General features: G+C 47.5%; 1 protein-coding gene across 3 annotated transcripts in view; it reads right to left on the minus strand.

The window, feature by feature from the left end:
- cysltr1 (cysteinyl leukotriene receptor 1) overlaps nucleotides 1–4,565 on the minus strand; it is a 48,259-nt gene extending 43,694 nt beyond the window's left edge. Inside the window, exons 1-2 of one of the 3 annotated variants that reach the window (XM_088597114.1) lie at nucleotides 4,391–4,565; nucleotides 837–953 (exon numbers count right to left, since the gene is read on the minus strand). The gene's annotated coding sequence lies outside the window, so the exon portion shown is untranslated. Of the gene's footprint in view, nucleotides 1–836; nucleotides 1,502–4,390 lie in introns of all 3 variants that reach the window. The other 2 variants (XM_088597115.1, XM_088597116.1) reach the window with 2 other exon arrangements.
- Nucleotides 4,566–17,065: the final 12,500 nt, after the last annotated feature.

Below are 17,065 nucleotides of genomic sequence, written 5' to 3' on the forward strand. Positions count from 1 at the left end.
TCGTCTGGTGCATCTGCATGTTTATTTTCACCTAACCTGTAGTTTATCAAATCTTTTCCAAATGATCGCAGCTGCTCTCACCCCGAGTTCTCATGTCTCACTGGCAGGTAGGCTGCAAGGGTCCGAACAGACGACCCCTGTCTATTCTGAATGTCTTTTTTATGGGGTCACATTGTTCGCAGGTGCAGCCGATTTCTGGCTTTGCTCGTGAGAACGTCAGATTCTACAGTTGTGGGTGTGTCCATCATTGCCTCCTGGCAGCTCTTACCCCCTTTTACACTCCCAATTCAGCTTCCCTGTTACACCCAGTTATTCAAAGACTTTGAACTTATGAAGCAGTTACCAAGAAATTGAAGCTGATTGTAAACGTATGCAGTGGCTTTCATCAGAAACGGATCTCAAAGGGCTTTACAAAGCCAGCAGACGCCAGCTCAAATAAACAGATTTTGCTCTAAGGTTCATCAAGCACTGGGTCTTGAGAACACAGCAAACACGGCATAGTGTTAAGAGCACCAGCACATATGAACGAACACAACATCTAGGGAAACGAAAGTGTTTCAACAGAGACTGCAGACCAATCGCAATTTATCCATACAAGAGTTGTGTTTTCTAGGGAGTTCTTGTCCCACAGAAGAATTACACAGTCCTGAAAGAAATTCTCACTTCTGATGACTGATTTGCTTTTAACATTAGGAAGGCTAAATTACATTCACGAATAAGATTCAGCTCTGGTTACTGCCGTTACTGTTACTGTTACAGTTAGGCTGGAGAGAGGGACAGTGCAAAGAGGAAATAACAAGTCCAATCAAGTGCTCATCACATTGAAGTACGCTGACCTTAACCAGCACTCTGCCCCGACTTCTCAAAACTCAGGCTTCCTCCTTCTCAAATCTTTCACTTGTGTCAGATTCTCATCTTCCTGGTGCAGGGGAGGATGCTGCTGTCCGGTGAAGCTGAAGGAACAGGGTCAGTGTGAGAACAGTGGAGCCTATCGGCCAGAGCACTGATCACCCCCCTGAGACGCTGCTCTAAACATGAACTGTGTTTCAGTGAACCGTTCTTGGCTTTAGCACATGAGCGTTTAATTAAAATGTCAGTAAGCGCAGTAATTCTTACAATCATGTATACCACAAGGGAGTCAGGCTCCTGCTTGAAACTGTGTTGATGGACCAGTAGGTGCCGGGCCACCTCTCTGAATAACAAAGTCTTCCATATGTGTTTTTTCAAACCCTAACAAAATACTGGACACCAATTTCTGACAGGCAGTGCCAAGCTAAAGAAAGTGCCATCTTTGGGATGAGAAGCTCAGCTAGATCCCATCCAAGTCGCATCCAAGTCCACGTCGGGACTCAATCCAAAACACATGGGCAAAGCCATGAGGTCAGCTTCATGTCAAAACAACTTCATTAAGTCACGGAAGGCCCGGGCTGTTGCAAGCCAAGAGTGGCATGGTCCGAGCTGGCGGAGGGGGCATGTCTCGCCCCATCAACTTTATCACTGACTGCAAAGAAGCAAAATTCAATGCACACAGGATGGTAAAGCAGAGGACAAAAACAAACATTGGTAAAGACAAAAAGCAAAATCTAACAGCCCCATAACATGTCTGTGGATCGAGAGAAGTGGACACGTGTGGACAGTTCTTTAGTGTCCTGTACTGTAGTTCTTCCTCTTATGTCAGATTGCACTTCTGCAGCCCTTTGACAGGAAACACCCTCAGAGGGGTACACCACTAATGAGGAGAGGAAGTGCCGGAGGGTTTGTTATGTTTTGAAAAATGAAAAACTTGTTTAAAAGTCTGCAGAGAAAGAAGGAGTACACCGGGTTTAGAATCTTTGTAAAAGCGCCACTGCTAGAAAATGATTCTGTAGGTTTGATATTAACACCATCTGCCCCGGAGTTCGCTGTAACATCTCTGGGCCGGTCCATGTGGTTAGACAGGTTCCTGACAGATACGCCTCACTCGCTGTTGAGGTGAAGTGTTAACACAACACGCCTCTTTCTTTATTGGCTTTTCTACCATTTATCGCAGTTGTGAGGTGCAAGTCAGCCTGTTTATTTCTGATATAAATGATTTACCACCCTTGTTTAACACGCTAAAAAACAAAAAATTCAACAGGCCCTTTAAAGGTCGCTCCTAACTCTGTTTCAAGACTCTCACTTAGAACAAACCTCTCGAGGGGGGGAGGAGGGGGGTATATGGAAGGAACACAGGCCTAGATCTTATCAAGTCGCGTGCAGCTACCGACCCATTTCAAAAACTCATTGCTCCTCCTGTCAGATACTGTGTTTTTTTTTTTTTGGGTTGTGGCTTTGAACTAACTTTTGCACATTTTCCATTGAAAATCCTCAGGATCTCAGGCTTGTAGGGCTGCATATTACGAATGCATGAATAAGATAAGATCATGTTATAGGCCATGAACACTTTCTTGCACTAGGAATTGTCTTTTTCGCAGACCCCATCTTGCTCTCCATGAGACACACCGACGGGGAGAGAAGCTGGGGGGTCAGAGCGCAGGGTCGGCCATTTATACAGCGCCCCTGGAGCAGCTGGGGTTAAGGGCCTCGCTCAGGGGCCCAACGGAGTAGGATTCCTCTGCCGGCCGTGGGATATGAACCTTCCAGCCACAGGCGCAGATCCTTAGCCACAGAGCCACCACTAAGCCCCTTTTTTTAAGATCTGTATCTGAATACAGATAATATTGGCACCCATCCCATTCCTAAATACTTCTTCTAACTCAGGGCCATGGGGGGAGGTGGAGCCTATCCCCGGAGGAAACGGGTGCAAGGCAGGCCACACCCTGGGCGGGATGCCAGCCTATCGCGGGGCACGCACAGACACAGACACTCACACCAGGGCCAGCTTTCCCAGAAGCCAGTCAACCTGCCAGTCTCGGGACTGCGGGAGGAAACCCGAGCGAACACAGGGAGAACATACAAACTCCACGCAGACAGCACCCCAGCTCAGGAGCTGGACCCAGGATCCTCAGCGCCGTGAGGCAGCAACGCTCACCACTGCGCCACCTTGCTGCCAGCTGCTGGAATCACAACACACGAAATGATTTAGGAGTATTCAGTGACCTAGATTGATCAAATGCCCTCATATTGCCAGCAAACATTCTTACACGGTATCCTTATTTACCACGGAAGGAGGCCTTGCCCACAGGGAGCGCCAGGGATCAGACCAGCAGACCCTCCTCCCTGGGGGAGGCCCACTTTCAAGCCCAAGTTTCGTACAAGCAGGACACAGTCAACTTTTGGAAATAACAGCCTTCATGCAAAATACGGATCATACTGTTAACTGAAACAGGGCAAACCAGGTAACGGAATCGTCGATAAATGAGACAAAACAGGGTGCTGGATTAATGTGCCTACCTCAGGATGGTGTGTTTTCATGGGGACACCCTGTCACCCACTCAGATAGCAAATAATCTTATAATAATAATTGCTTACACTTATATAGCGCTTTTCTGGACACTCCACTCAAAGCGATTTACAGGTAATGGGGTCTCCCCTCCACCACAAAGAAACAGAAAGGCCCTGCACCCTGGTCATAATGTTGATAACTAATGGGATCTTTGCATAACTGAGTATTAAAGGCATCGCCTTCTGCCAATCTGAAGCAAATTAGAGTAACTGTTACTTTACTTCTCATTATATGGCTCTATTCTTAAATATCGGCACTGCCGATCTCTAACTACAAAGCATTTCTTTGTTGTTTAGTTCAATTAGTTACCTCTAATCACCAAAATCCAGCCATTAAGAGTACAAAACAATAAATATAACCATATATGCGCAATATGCTGGCTTCCAGAGCTGCCCCCGTGTTCGAATTTCATATGAAATGACGGCAGGAGGGGACAATCGCCTCAGGTAATTACAGTGAACTGTGGCCCACTTTCATTCTGAGCCAGCTATCTGATGTGAGATACGAACAAGAGACAAGTCGGTACAGGGGTGCCACTCGCTGTGACTACCCGCAAGCGAGTCTGCGCTCTGGGTCTGATTAGGGCGCTAAGTGACCGTGTTTCTGTGTTATCGGCTCGAACATCGCGAGGAGACACACGGATGAGTTGCGTGGATTGGACCCTGTGCATGTCTGTGACAGAGTGAAAGTATTTGGTCAGGGGTCATCGGTTTCTACTGTTTTTGCATAACAGCAATTAAACATGAAAACACTGCTGTGGCGTACGTGGAGACGGGCTTGAGTCTTCTAAGTACTTCTGCTAAACTTAAGTTTACCGAGTACAGGGATCAATTTCCAGCCGTGGGTGTTGAACTACATTGTTAAATATAAAAATAAACTACAGATGCCATACACACCAATAACATAAAGTAATGTTATTATCTAATAAAATGACCGAATGATAACATAACAAAATACATGATTTACCTTTTTCTCTTATTTATTGTCCTATCGGTAAACTCTAGTAGTTCAGGTGGGTAGCTGCGTCAGCATGTGTAGGCTGCAAAGGAACGAGTAATAGGTTTTTTCCACGCTGAAAAAAAGAGGAAAACAGCGTTTCGGCCGTGGAGCCTTCTTCAGGTGTGAGAGACAGGGCAGCAAGCAAAGGTAATGTAGCGGGAGAGCAAAGGTTGGGAGGGAGGAGGAGTGAGAGGCGGGAGCAGGGGACAGAAAGAGAGGCCAATCAGGAGGTGCGAAGTCAGGATAGGTGAAGAGAGGTGTGAAATGAAACCTAAGTAAATATCCTTCCCATTCTTACTGCATTTCTCCGTCCCCGGGAAAATAACATGCAACAATGATACCAAGTCCACATTTACTTCTGGAGACGTAGCACTGTAGCGCACAGTAACCCCTCGGTTTCGCGGACTAATGGGGAGAAGAGGTGTCCGTTAGTCCAGAAAGTGAGTTAAATCACGAATAGTGTTTTTTTTTCAGCCGGGAAACATTGCTATATGAGAAAATAGATATACTACATACTGTATAAGCTTCCTGGAGCTTTTGACTTATTTTAACTATCATAATCAACACCATCAATGAAAATTGGTTCTGTATCTTTTTATCCGAGATATACAAGCGCTTTATTTCACGTGTCATGTGTAAATATACTGTATACAATTCGCTTAAGCGTTTGAAACACAAATATCCATCCTAAGCAATTGACCTACCACTAGAGGACACTGTTGAAATTCCTGAACTATGTAGTATTTATTATTCTACAGACAAAAGTTTAGCAGATTTAGCAGAAACGTCCGATAAACCGAGGGTCTACTGAAAAACACACGAGCACACAGGATCGTGTGTACTGCTCATCATTGGCCAGTAGGTGATGCTGTTTCATTAAAAAAAGATTAGCGAGGTCTTGGAAAGGGAGCGACCAAAATCTTTCAGCGTCCTTCACGTCAATCAACACGGTGATTTCGAATGACCTCCTAATTCGTTTTCACTAACCTTGCAAGCTGGATCTGTTCGTTTGTAAAAACTACATACATAGAAGTGTTATACTGACGTCCTTCGATGTGTGATTCAAACACGGACAGGTTAATTCAACAAGTCAGCATGTCGAGGCGTCCATTTTCGAACCGCTTCCTGCGTCCAATTCAGGGTCACGGGGGAGCAAGAGGTCACCCTGGGTAAGGCAGTCAATACGACTCCTCAAGAGAAAATCGATCGGACTTCAGTCAAGGACAGCACACGCGCGCCCCCTAGTGTTCAATGCTAGTGATGCTTCGCCAGGAGGAGTGTTTTTTTTCCTGCCTTTTTTTTCTTTTGCCTCATTCGTTGTTGTTGTTGTTGTTGTTTACTGATGTCCCGCGGAGTTTCTCGAGAAACTCCAGAAAGCAGCTCCGGACAGGAAACAAACCGAGTTGTGGTGGTCGTGGGGTACAGTCAAAGGGAAAGGGGGATCCCTGAGGGCTCCTGGAAGAAAGTGTAGAGGCCGACAAAAACTCAGAGAGAGACGAAAGCTCGGGAGTTAACACTGAACGTTTTCCATCGCAGCTCAACTCTATTAATTATTGGGCAAACTGGGGAGACAGCATAGCTCGCAACAGCTCTCTGAAGGGGAACCAGATTCCTATATAAGACCCGCTGGGCTGATGCCCTCCAGGACCAGGACTGTACTCGGACTCCCCCAGTTGCAATGAAATTTGGCTTTTTTATCAGGTTGAAAGCTGGGCTTTCACTGGCACCCCGTGCCTGAGAAGCCCTGTGTCTACAGTCAGTCCACATGTGAGCCTCTGAGTGCTCTGTGTGTGTGTCTGCGTGCTCTCTTCTGCCTCGTCACGTGCCCCCTGCACACACAGAGAAGGGGGCAGCAGATTTGGAAGGACCTCCCGGTTTTGGATATTGGAGGTGCCCTGGTTTCCCTATTTGGACTGTTTTGGACTTGTTCGCCTGCGCCACGCCCTCTGAGCACCAGATCACTGTCGCCACGCCCCCTTGTCTCTCATCCCGTCCTGATCCTGCCAATTTTTCCCTGGTGTCCCACTCCAGTCACTTCCGGATCATACCGTCTGCACTTCACAGGAGACAGTACCGGCTCCTTTTACAGACAGGGCCAGGCAAGAAAGTCATGATCCCACGTCCTGTGAGTGTGCTTGCGTGTGTGTGTGCACACAGTCTCTACAGAGGTGCCCTCTGTGTTCACAGTTCACAGTTCACAGTATGCCAAGCATGTGTGAAGAAAGGTTTTAAAGTGATAACATGTGGGCCAACCTACAGAAACTCTGGTGGATTTCACAGACTCTTCTTACTGTGTCATATTGTAACCTGGTGATGGAAAAACACAAACATGAGTGAAATTCATCCATCCATCAATTTTCTAACTGCTTTATCCAATAGTGCATGATGGGAGGAGCTGGAGCCTATACTGGCAAGGAGCAGGTGCAAGGCAGGACACACTCTGGATTGGATGCCAGTCCATTGCAGGGCAGACACACAGACACAGGACACGTTTTTCCAAAAGCCAATTAACCTACCTGCATGTCCCTGGAGTGACATGAACTTAAAAACTCCACACAGATAGCACCCCAGTTCCAGATTTGAACCCAGGGCCCTTCCACTGAGAAGCAGTGCCATCGTGCCGCCACAGGGGTGAAACTGAAATGTAAAACTGAATTGCAATTGCATCAGTCCGTTGATGGTCTGTTCCTTGGTATCTGGGATCAGCTCTGCACTTCTAGCCTCGTGGCTCCAGCAGGCCTGCTGTGGAGGGGCTTGACCTTGAATGTTGAGACTGGAGCCTCTGAGCGACCATCATTTCAATTAGCCTGTTGAGGACTGGTTGCTAGGATACCAGAGCAATTAGCTTTACTAACTAAAGAGGTAGGATTTTGGAGGAGCGCTGCTAGCAAGTTAATTAGAGGGAGTGTTGCTGGGAATAGGCGGGTTGGGAGCTCAGGAAGTGGTGTATGATACTTGAAAAGCTACCAGCTTGCTTTCTCCTGATGCTCTCAACAAGGCAACAGCAGTTAAGTGACCAATTAGTGCTCCCAAGTGCCACACTGACTGAGTTAGTCAAGACAGCTAGACCACACACACAAGAGAAGGACTAAGCAGTGTTAACGAGCTGACAGAAAAGCTGTGTTTTTCTGTGCTAAGAGAACTGTAATGTAGTGAATGATGTCATCCTAAGACAAACGCTTAGGGTTTCTACAGGTATAGTCACACAGTACTACTATTTTATTTTTAGATTTGGCTGTGACACTTAGTGTTAACAGACACAGAGATTAACACCCTCTGCTCTTAACAACTGTGTGCTGAATCTCCATGGAGTGACTCAATCAGGTCAGCTTTGCAGGACAGATAGCACTTCCTGCTGCCCAGAGCACGCCATTACCTTTTTCTTCAAACTGGAGAAACTGAACTGAAGAACCAAGAATCAGCTGGTTTGATTCAACAGATCAGATGCAAAACCCCTCTGTCCAGAGCGATACAATTACTGTACACACTCACAAACAGGCTTCTGATCAGAAATTACCATGAGTGTTTTCAGAAAACGAATCCTCTAGAAACCGAGGTCTGTCTTGAGTCTGCCTTGAGGGTTCCCAGCCCTTGTCCTGGAGGACACATGTTTGCTCATTTTAGGCATCTTTAACCCTGCGTGGAGAGGGGAGACTCAGTCCAGCATGTTTGGTAGGAAATTAAATCTCCAGTTTTTTAAATCTTAAAAAAATGAACGTGTTGTCAATTTCAGGTGATCTGTTAAATTAAGTAATTTTATCAGAATATCTTTAGCAACCAAGGACAATAGTACACTTAATTGAAAAGACTACTTGCTGCACTGATCAATGACTTACAAATATTCCCTGTCATTAGAAATGAGTGATTAAGGCTGATAAAACCTTCTGGATCGGGGCTCTCCGGGACCGAGCTGGGAGACTCAACAATAGATTGAACGAATTATCAGCTCTTCTAAAACTCTTCAATTGGTGTTAGCTCTTAAAGCGATGTAGATAATTCAGGTACAGGAAGTGTTCAGTTCAGCGCCTGACAACTCATTTGAAACGATAAATGAACGCTGCAGGACCAGGGGTCTTTTTAAACCAGGGCTGAGAACTGGTGCCTACTGTATACAAACCTTTAAACATGTCAGCTGCAAGGTCAAGCAGAAGGTTAGAGAAACTGAAGTGGCCTGGGCTGTCACTATGGGTGTTTATAGACTTGCAAGCATTCCATGCGAGCTTCCTTTCCAGAGTCCTTGGGAATTATACGCCTCAGTGACAACCATTATCAAACGCACAGGACTGCTAAACAAACACTGGAATTTTCACGAATTTCAAGAGACAAGGACAAAACAAGAGTGTGCTGGACTTTTCCAACCTCTGGACGGAAAACATCTGTCCTGGTTTCCAGGCCTCTTGAGGCTCTGTCAGTTGAGGGGGGGAGGGGGGGGGGAGCGGAGGTGGTATTTTTGCAGGGCCAGACATCTGGACTGACCCTTTTAAATCATCCCGGCCTGTGAGAGACAACTGCACAGGCATCTGTGTTCAGTTTGGTCCCGGGAGGTACAGAAAACTGCTGGGTCTGTATTCATCAAACAGGTCTCCAAGAATCAGCTGTGTGAAGATCAGACAGCAGATATGTGAGAATCCCACAACAGCCACACAGTACCCAGCAAAAAATGGAGCAGACACAAAACATAGAGATATCCCACAACGTGGCCTTATGTATCATAGAAATCACAATGCAAGCAGTATTTCTATATGAAGCAAGGCATCAGTGGGAAAACTGAATGAAACCAACTTGTTTGATTTAAATGTGGAATAAAATCCATGATTTGTGTTGCGTATGTAGAAGACGTACTTTAAGAAAATCCCATTTGTTCTCATACTTCTATGAAAAGGAGGATATTTGAGTTACGTAAAGGTATTTGCAAGTGGCATTTGCTAAGTAAAAGCTGAGCACCAGTCTGGGCGATTATGCATTGAAACAGTGACCTGGCAGCTGCCTGTGTTTTTTATCTGAATTCTGAAATTTACTCAGACTTGAAGCTCTTGAAATCTGAACCAAAAGTGTTTCTGAATCACCGGAAAGGAGGGTGCCTGCCCTGAAATTGTCTCACAAAGGGCTCTGGGCGTGCCAGACAACACTGTATAAAAATTCAAGCTGCAGTCTTTCAGTGTTCAGACGGGTGTTGATCAGCCCTGATTGCCGTCTGGGCTGTACTGGGGAGGGCTGCCCCTCGTCAGGACTGCAGTGTTGCTTTTCTCTCTCGCTCATCGCATGCTATTTTCAGCTCTGCTCAACATGACTGCTCATGCTGGAAACGGAACAGAATATCAGCAATGACAAAGCCCTGATTAGCAAGCCGCTGTGTAAACGTAAACCCTCTGTAGGGGCTGCAGATGCCCTAGGCTGGAATCCAGAGCAGAGTCTGGCCAGCAGCACATGGGGAATGGGGACTGACACTGAGCACTGAGCTGACCACTCCAGCAAACTTCACAACCACAAAGGAATGCACATCCCCCAGCGGTCGAATAGACCAGTCTTCCTGTGGCACAGTTTACACGCTGTGATCGCGATCGCATCAGCACCAGGCTGTGCGGAAGGGAGAAACGCAGTCCATCAGGTCCCGATCTGTTTGGGCCCACTCTGCTGTGTCCTTGGGAAAAAAAAAAAACTAAACGAGAAAAAAGTGGACAGAAACTAATTACATGACATTGCATGATGGATCCTCAGCTCTAGAGACTGGCTGCGGGTTAGACTGTCATGGCAAATTTGTCTGATCTTTTCACAGCTTTCCCATGGATAGATGGGATACTGGCATCAGTTACAGTAGATACCAGCAACCAAGGAAGACTTGGAGCCCCAAAAGTTTTACAAAGTTCCCAAACAAGCTCGTTAACAAGCTCCTCTCTGTAACCTTTCTTGCAGTTTAAAAATCCAAATATCATACTTTCACACTGTCATTCTGTACCACACATCTGTGGTTGATGTGATTTCTCTGTATTTGACTGCACTTTGCTCTGTTCCTACCAGGGTAGAGCACAGTAAAAGGTTCATAAGGGCGGGACCAGGGCAAGTGGTGGGGGACAGGGCAGTGGCAGGGAGGGGCACTGCGGGCACCCAATCCCGGCTGGGAAGGGCAGCCCGTGGTGACTGGAGGTTGGCCTTGGCCTTGGCTGGCCTGCCTCTCAGAGAGTGCGGAGCGCCTGCCTGCGTCAGTCCAGCTGGGCCACGCACACACCCTCTGGGACACCGCTAGGGGGTTCTGCCCCCGCCAACAAAGCAGGCATTGATCACGAGGAGGGAGAGCGAGAGAGAGACAGGGAGCGCGCAGGCCGCGGTGTGGATGTACACGTCGGACGCTCTCTGCTGTGGCCAAGCGAGGCGGCGCCGTGGCCGGCCAGACCGCGAGGCCCAGAGCCGGGTGAGTCCGATTCCGGCCCTCTCGCTGCCGAACCGCCCCCCCCCCCCTCCTCGCGGGCCTGGCTCCGAGGGCGGAGGAGGTGGTCGCCCGGCCGCTGGCTGCTGGTCGTCTGAAAGAAACCGTGGAAACCCGACGAGGCCAAAGGCGGGCTGCCGTGAGCGTGTCCGGTCAGAAACGGACAGGTCCGGAGGCGCACTGCCCAGAATGCATCTGCACGGGGACAAATAACTGAATCCAGTAGGGGTGACTTTCTGGGGAAAGCCATCAAGCGGAGAGGGGAGGAGTGAAAAAGGAACTGGGCTGTTCCTTCGGAGACGCTCCCCAGATGTGAGATGCCATGACAGGACTAAAGCTATTATTTCAGCCCTTTCTGTGAGTTCCCCGACACCGAATACATGCACTGCTCTAACATCCTGTGCCAGTTGCAGTTGTTGCTTATGTGGTCACTTTCTTCCTGTCCCCCTGCCCCTTCTTCAGAAATGCTGACATTTATCACACTTCGTTTATGTTTGACTCTGTAGCACTCGCACATATTGTTACAAAAGGCGCCACACAAAAGGAAGTCTTTTTTTTATTGTCCGGGAATATGGCAGTGTTTCTTCAGCCTCACTGTTTCAGCGGTTTTCATTTGGAGCAGAAGATGGCAGGCTTCAACCAGCATCCTGACAGCGCTCTAAAGATAAAAAGCAGATTGTTGAAAGCTCACTGTTAAAGAAAAGCAGAAGTAAGGTTCATGATTTTGTACATTATGTTCTCAGTACTCTACAGATCTAATACTGCATTTAACACATTGTAGCAGCAAATTCTGAAGCAGCTCATTCACACTGATGTATCAGGGCTCAGACAATCCCTTACCTGCCCTTCCAGGGTCTGATGTTCAACACGTCAGTGCTTTCTGTGGTGCTCCTTTTGTCTAAGGCAGATTTCTGGAGACTTGGAATCAGGTGGCTCTAAATTCATGTGAACTCTTGTGGGTTTTTTTTTTTCAGTTTCGGCAATACTAAAACGCATTAAAACGAAACACATCAGGTGGTGGCCAAACTCATATAAAGGAGGTTTGTTGATTATGTATCTCCTGCAATGTTGTCAGGGGGAGCCCCTCCATAAACAATTTGCTCATCTTTTCCTTCAGAGGCTGGTAGATCTTAATAATGAAGTGTCTTTTCAACTGAAGTGAGCTCTGACGCTTGACACCTGTCCAGTATTATCTAAAAGAGGCATCCAAACAGAGGGTGCCTATCTGCAACTGTTCTGAGCTCTGACATGGCGCAGGGGACACTGTAAGCGAGGTCACGGATATAGGACCTGGAAATAATAGCTCTGCTCATTGCTCCTAGTCAGCATGCATTCCATTTTCAGCTGGTATATGCATGACGCTCACACATTCCCAAGTGCCCTCGCTGCAGTTTTCACAGGGACAGGGTTGGATCGCAGCATGCCCGAGAACTGTGCACAACTGTTTACGCAAAACCCCGACAGTCTGTTGACTCAGCGGCTGCAGAATCAGGCCTCTGCAGAGCGCGTGCTTGTACTCCCAGCAGCTCTTCTGTGGGGTCAAGGAGATGCTCTTTGTCTGGCACCACATCATGTTAAAGGTTATTCTCTCCCCCCTGACACACACACACACACACACACACACACACACACACACACACACACACACAGCCAGAGACTGGCTTTTATTCCTGTATCCTTTTCTCACAATCCCACCCCCCCCTCCAGCATGGCCTGTGAGCTGCATCACTGTGAGGGTCATCCAGACTTCCTGCCATTGCAACATGAAGCACGCCAACACCTTTCTGCAAAGCAGAAGAATGCTATCTTAAGAACCTGCGGACTCCGGCACTGTGAGCTTGGTTTTGAGTGTCATTTCTGATACAGCACTCAAAGCCATAAACTTTTCTTTTAATTACTTCTCTGCACAGCCTCCTTAACTCCCCGCCCACCACCCCTCCCCTCCTTCACTGCAACACACACACGCCAGCACAACACTTGAAAAGCATTAAGCAGCAGCTGGAAGATGTCTGTGCTGTTTACAGTATATGTCAAGCTATGGCAGTCAATCCTTCGCAGAAACATGTTCAAATGGAACATGTCAGTGACAGACATGGCCTGGATCTGTCTTTGGATGTGGCAGCGGATTGTTATTTATTTCCTTCTGGTGTTTAGCACACTCACCTCACTGCACACACACACTCCTCAGTACAGGAGTGCAAAGAAGATCAAATTCTTGCTTATCTGACACATTGGTGATGGCTGCTAACATGCTGACCATCAGCTCTTCCTGGACAATGTCTGACAAGCCCAAATGATCTCTCTCATCCGGAAATACTGACAAAGTCGTCTTCAGGGCTTTTCGTCTGCTGCATAGCACAGGTGAATGTGTCTTTTCCACATTCCCTGAAAAAATTGACCACAGTGTGCTTCATTGAAAAAACAAAATGAATTGCATCTCAGTCTTATGATGACGGTACTGCCTCATGGCTCTTTTGCTCTGGGGTCGACTCCAGCTGGGGGGTCCCTCTGTGTGAATTTTGGGTGTTGTCCTCCCTGTGTTTGTGTGGGATTAATCCAGATGCTCTGGTTTCCTCCCACCTTCCAGGATGGGACAGTTTTGATTGGCTGGCATGAGTTGCTCTTTTCTCCAAGTAGAAAGGAGCCCTGTGAGAGTCTCTCTCCAGGGCAAGAGCTGTCCAAAGTTCCCAGTACCACAAACCGTCCCTGTACACATCAGTGTGACTCCACATTGCCGCCCCTCCCTAATCCTAACCATCACTGTAACCTGGGGCCTCACCAGCACGAACAACGTTCTGACGATGGACGGGAGGGAAAAAATGCCTCTTGATGATTCTGCACAATTGCAGGTTTTCCATTGCTTCCAGGGCAAAAAGCTTCAGACTCTGTCAATTACTGTTTAGGCGGAGGGCATCTGGGTGCAGAACTGGTTGTTATGTTATAATTGTGTTGTGTCACAATGGTGCCGTGCCCCTGTTCCTCCCTTTCGTGACACTGGGAGCTGTTGTTTTATCCAAAAAAAGAAACAATACTTCTATACGCACATCAGCAAGTGTGGAGCGAAGGCAGATGTTCAGGAAGCTGACTTGTCCCCAAGGCTTCTGTTCCACAAGGCTAAGCTGAGCTGTGAGTTTAAAAGGGTGGAGTCCTGCCTTCGATTCTCAGGACCCCCACAGTGCCAGGCTGCTGCCCGAAGATGACCAGGTAGAGGACAGTGTAGAGGGTGTAGATGCCTTCATCCCAGCTGCTGTTCTCTGGGCAGGTGCTGTTGCAGGTGACGTTGCTTCCTCGGCACACGGCGGCTGCTGTAGGGGGAGTCATTCTGACTTCGCCGCTTCATTTACTGTGGATGTCTCCTCCAGAAATAAGACTCGAGGCCACCGGGGGTCTGAAACTGAATAGCAAGGAAGTCAAGCTTAAACAAAGCCTTAACTGAAGCAAGTTGTCTGATTGGAAAATGTGCAAGTTACTTATCCAATGCAGTGTTTGAAAGGCAAGCTCCAACTGGTACAGGAACAGAACAAAGCTAGAGAGTTCTATAAAGTGAATAACATTGTATTATCATGTTGATTGAGTGTTCAGTGATTTAAATTCTTGCTCGAGTGGAGCAAACAGCAGCAGGTGGGGCTTCCCCGCAGCAGGGCTGGGAGGCCCTGGTCCAGTGAGGATGTGTTTGGACTGGAGAGAGGGAGGGCACATCGAGAGACCGTAAAACAGGAGCTCTTACAGCACAAGACAGGAGAATGAAAAGTCAGCAAAGGCTGCTGCGGTCTCCATAATGGGGATCTTTGTTTACCACAGCGTGACTAATGAGTTGGGCAGCCGTGGCCAGGAGGGGCTGGGGGCATCGGCTGACCCACAGCGTCCCCTCTACCGAGCGAGAGACTCAACAGCCTTCCTCACTGCAGCCCCACACTCCAGCCCGGACACACAGAGGGGCGTGTGTGACCTACTGTACACTCAAAACACAGTTCTGGAGTGATCTCGCCTAGCTGCAGCTCTTACATGAAATCGATTATTGCATTTCAAACATACCCCTAAGCCATTAATTAGCTTTGATCAGAATTGTTTACAAGGGCTTTTACACTTTTTGGCATTTGTCTGGAGCATTAGATCATTTGTAAATTTATATAAAGTATATATGCATTACTTACACAGACGGGGAACAGATAGACAGGTGTCTATGGGTGATCTTTACATGCCCCTAAAGCATTCCCTTTCTCTTTCAACCTCAGGGCTTGCGGATTGAACGGGACAATGGCACACCAGTGTGATTCACCTCCTTTTAATTTCAACACTGTTGTTTGTTATTGTCTGAAAAGCCCACAACCCACCTATTACCAGTGCAGACATTGGCCCAGCAGCAGAGGACTGCCTTGTCTAGTTAGGGCCCAGTAATGACTCGGTTGGTGTTGTGTGTGTGTGTCCCAGCAGTTAATGAGGTTGTGCTGTGACTTGTGATTTATGGTGTTTTAGCAGGGTGGCCCTGTTGCTGGCTGGTGTCTGTGTGAGTGTAACTTTCCCTGCCCCCCACTCCCCTCCTCGGGAAGATAAGGACTCCCTGCCATTGGTTTGCAGCTGGGGGGGGGAGGGGTCTTTACAATCTGTTCCAAGGGTGTTTGCATCTGGATTCAGATGAGTAATGTGGGAATATTTATGGAGTGTTCAAAGCTTCTGCTGAGCTCTTCCAAAAACATACAGAAGCACCAGACATAACAGACACATCTGTAAAATCTGCATTTACACAGAACACTTTAATCACTTTCAATAGATGCACTGATAGCCACAGAGAAGCAAGGCACACATGCATGTAAGCTGCATTGTCCACAGAAGCATGCCATTCTGAGTTTATGACAGGGTAGAGATCAAAGACAGTGGCAAGTCTGTTACATTATGGCATGAGTTGTTAAAGTGATAATAGATGCCTACTGTACATAGTGTAGGTCATCTCAGGCATTGATTAACTTCAATGCTAAGAGAATTAGTATTGACAAGGTGGATCTGGAAGGGGCAGAGAAGTGTACTTCAAAATAGATTGTCTGCTTTATATAATGTACAGCTAGGGGACTTTCAAAACAATACATCCATTAAAGCCAACCAAAAGACTGGCTAAGCAACTGATTGTACTAAGATATTTTATAAGCTTTTTAACTAACCGGATAATGGAATTTAGAGCAAATTCTTCTTGCCATTCACACCCAGCAGTGTACCCATTTATACTGGTAGGCATTTAACTGGCACAATCTGAGTGCAATGTTGTCCCACGCTCAAGGGATTAAAACTCATGGCCTTCTAGTTAAAAGTCCACTCTTACAAAACAGAAAAGCCCACAACCCACCTGTTACCAGTGCGGAGATATCAGCCCAGCTGCAGCGGACTGTCTTGTCTTCTTAGGGCCCGGTAGTGATTCGGTTTCTGTTTGCGTGTGTGTGTCCCAGCAGTTTTGTTAAAGCAACAGGAGAATTTGCTCCACTGGTACAAGAAGCAATGGGTCTGGGCCCAAAAAAAAAAAAAAGAAATTCCCAGCGCATTTATTAATCTTCACCTTTTTCCATTTGAACATGGAAAGAAGGAATTAGCTGCTTGTGCTTGACATTGCCGGAGATACCCTGTCTGTTTCGGGTATGACCATCGAGAGGCAGGGGCAGAGGGCTCCTGCACGCTACTGCCTGTGACAGAGGCTCTGGAGCAGCTGGAACAGAGCAGGGATCGCAGCAGAACGCCCTTGTCTGTGCTCGGGCAAGGACTTAGCTGCAAGCGGTGCCGGGTCTTCATTAAATGCGGGGCTGGGATTAAATGAAGTTGTGGTCAATTAGAGAGATAAGAGGAAAGAGGAAACGCCTCTGCGGGACTTATCTTCCCACTTGGTTTAACCGTCTAGACCCAGCCCTCTCTCAGCTCACAGCCTGGTCGCAACCACACTCAGCTGCATCACCCAGCTGCTCCAGCTCAATCTCTCTATCATATCTGCCATCGCTTTTCTTCCCTGCCCTGCTCTCTCAGATTGTCTATCCTGGTTAGATCGCCACCTCAAGCAAACGCGCACACACACACAGAGAGAAAAATATGAGCACGGGGAGCGTGGACGTGAGGGGAGGAGATCACTGCTTGTGAAACAAATCTGCTCTCGAACGGCTCAGGCCAGCCTTCAAGCCAGCCTGGGGTTTTATTTTTATTTTATTTTTTTCATTTTCAAAACGCGCACCGGGCAGGAGACG

This window comes from Lepisosteus platostomus, chromosome 10, assembly GCF_059453375.1.
Source record: "Lepisosteus platostomus isolate fLepPlt1 chromosome 10, fLepPlt1.hap1, whole genome shotgun sequence".
Lineage (NCBI taxonomy): Eukaryota > Metazoa > Chordata > Actinopteri > Semionotiformes > Lepisosteidae > Lepisosteus > Lepisosteus platostomus.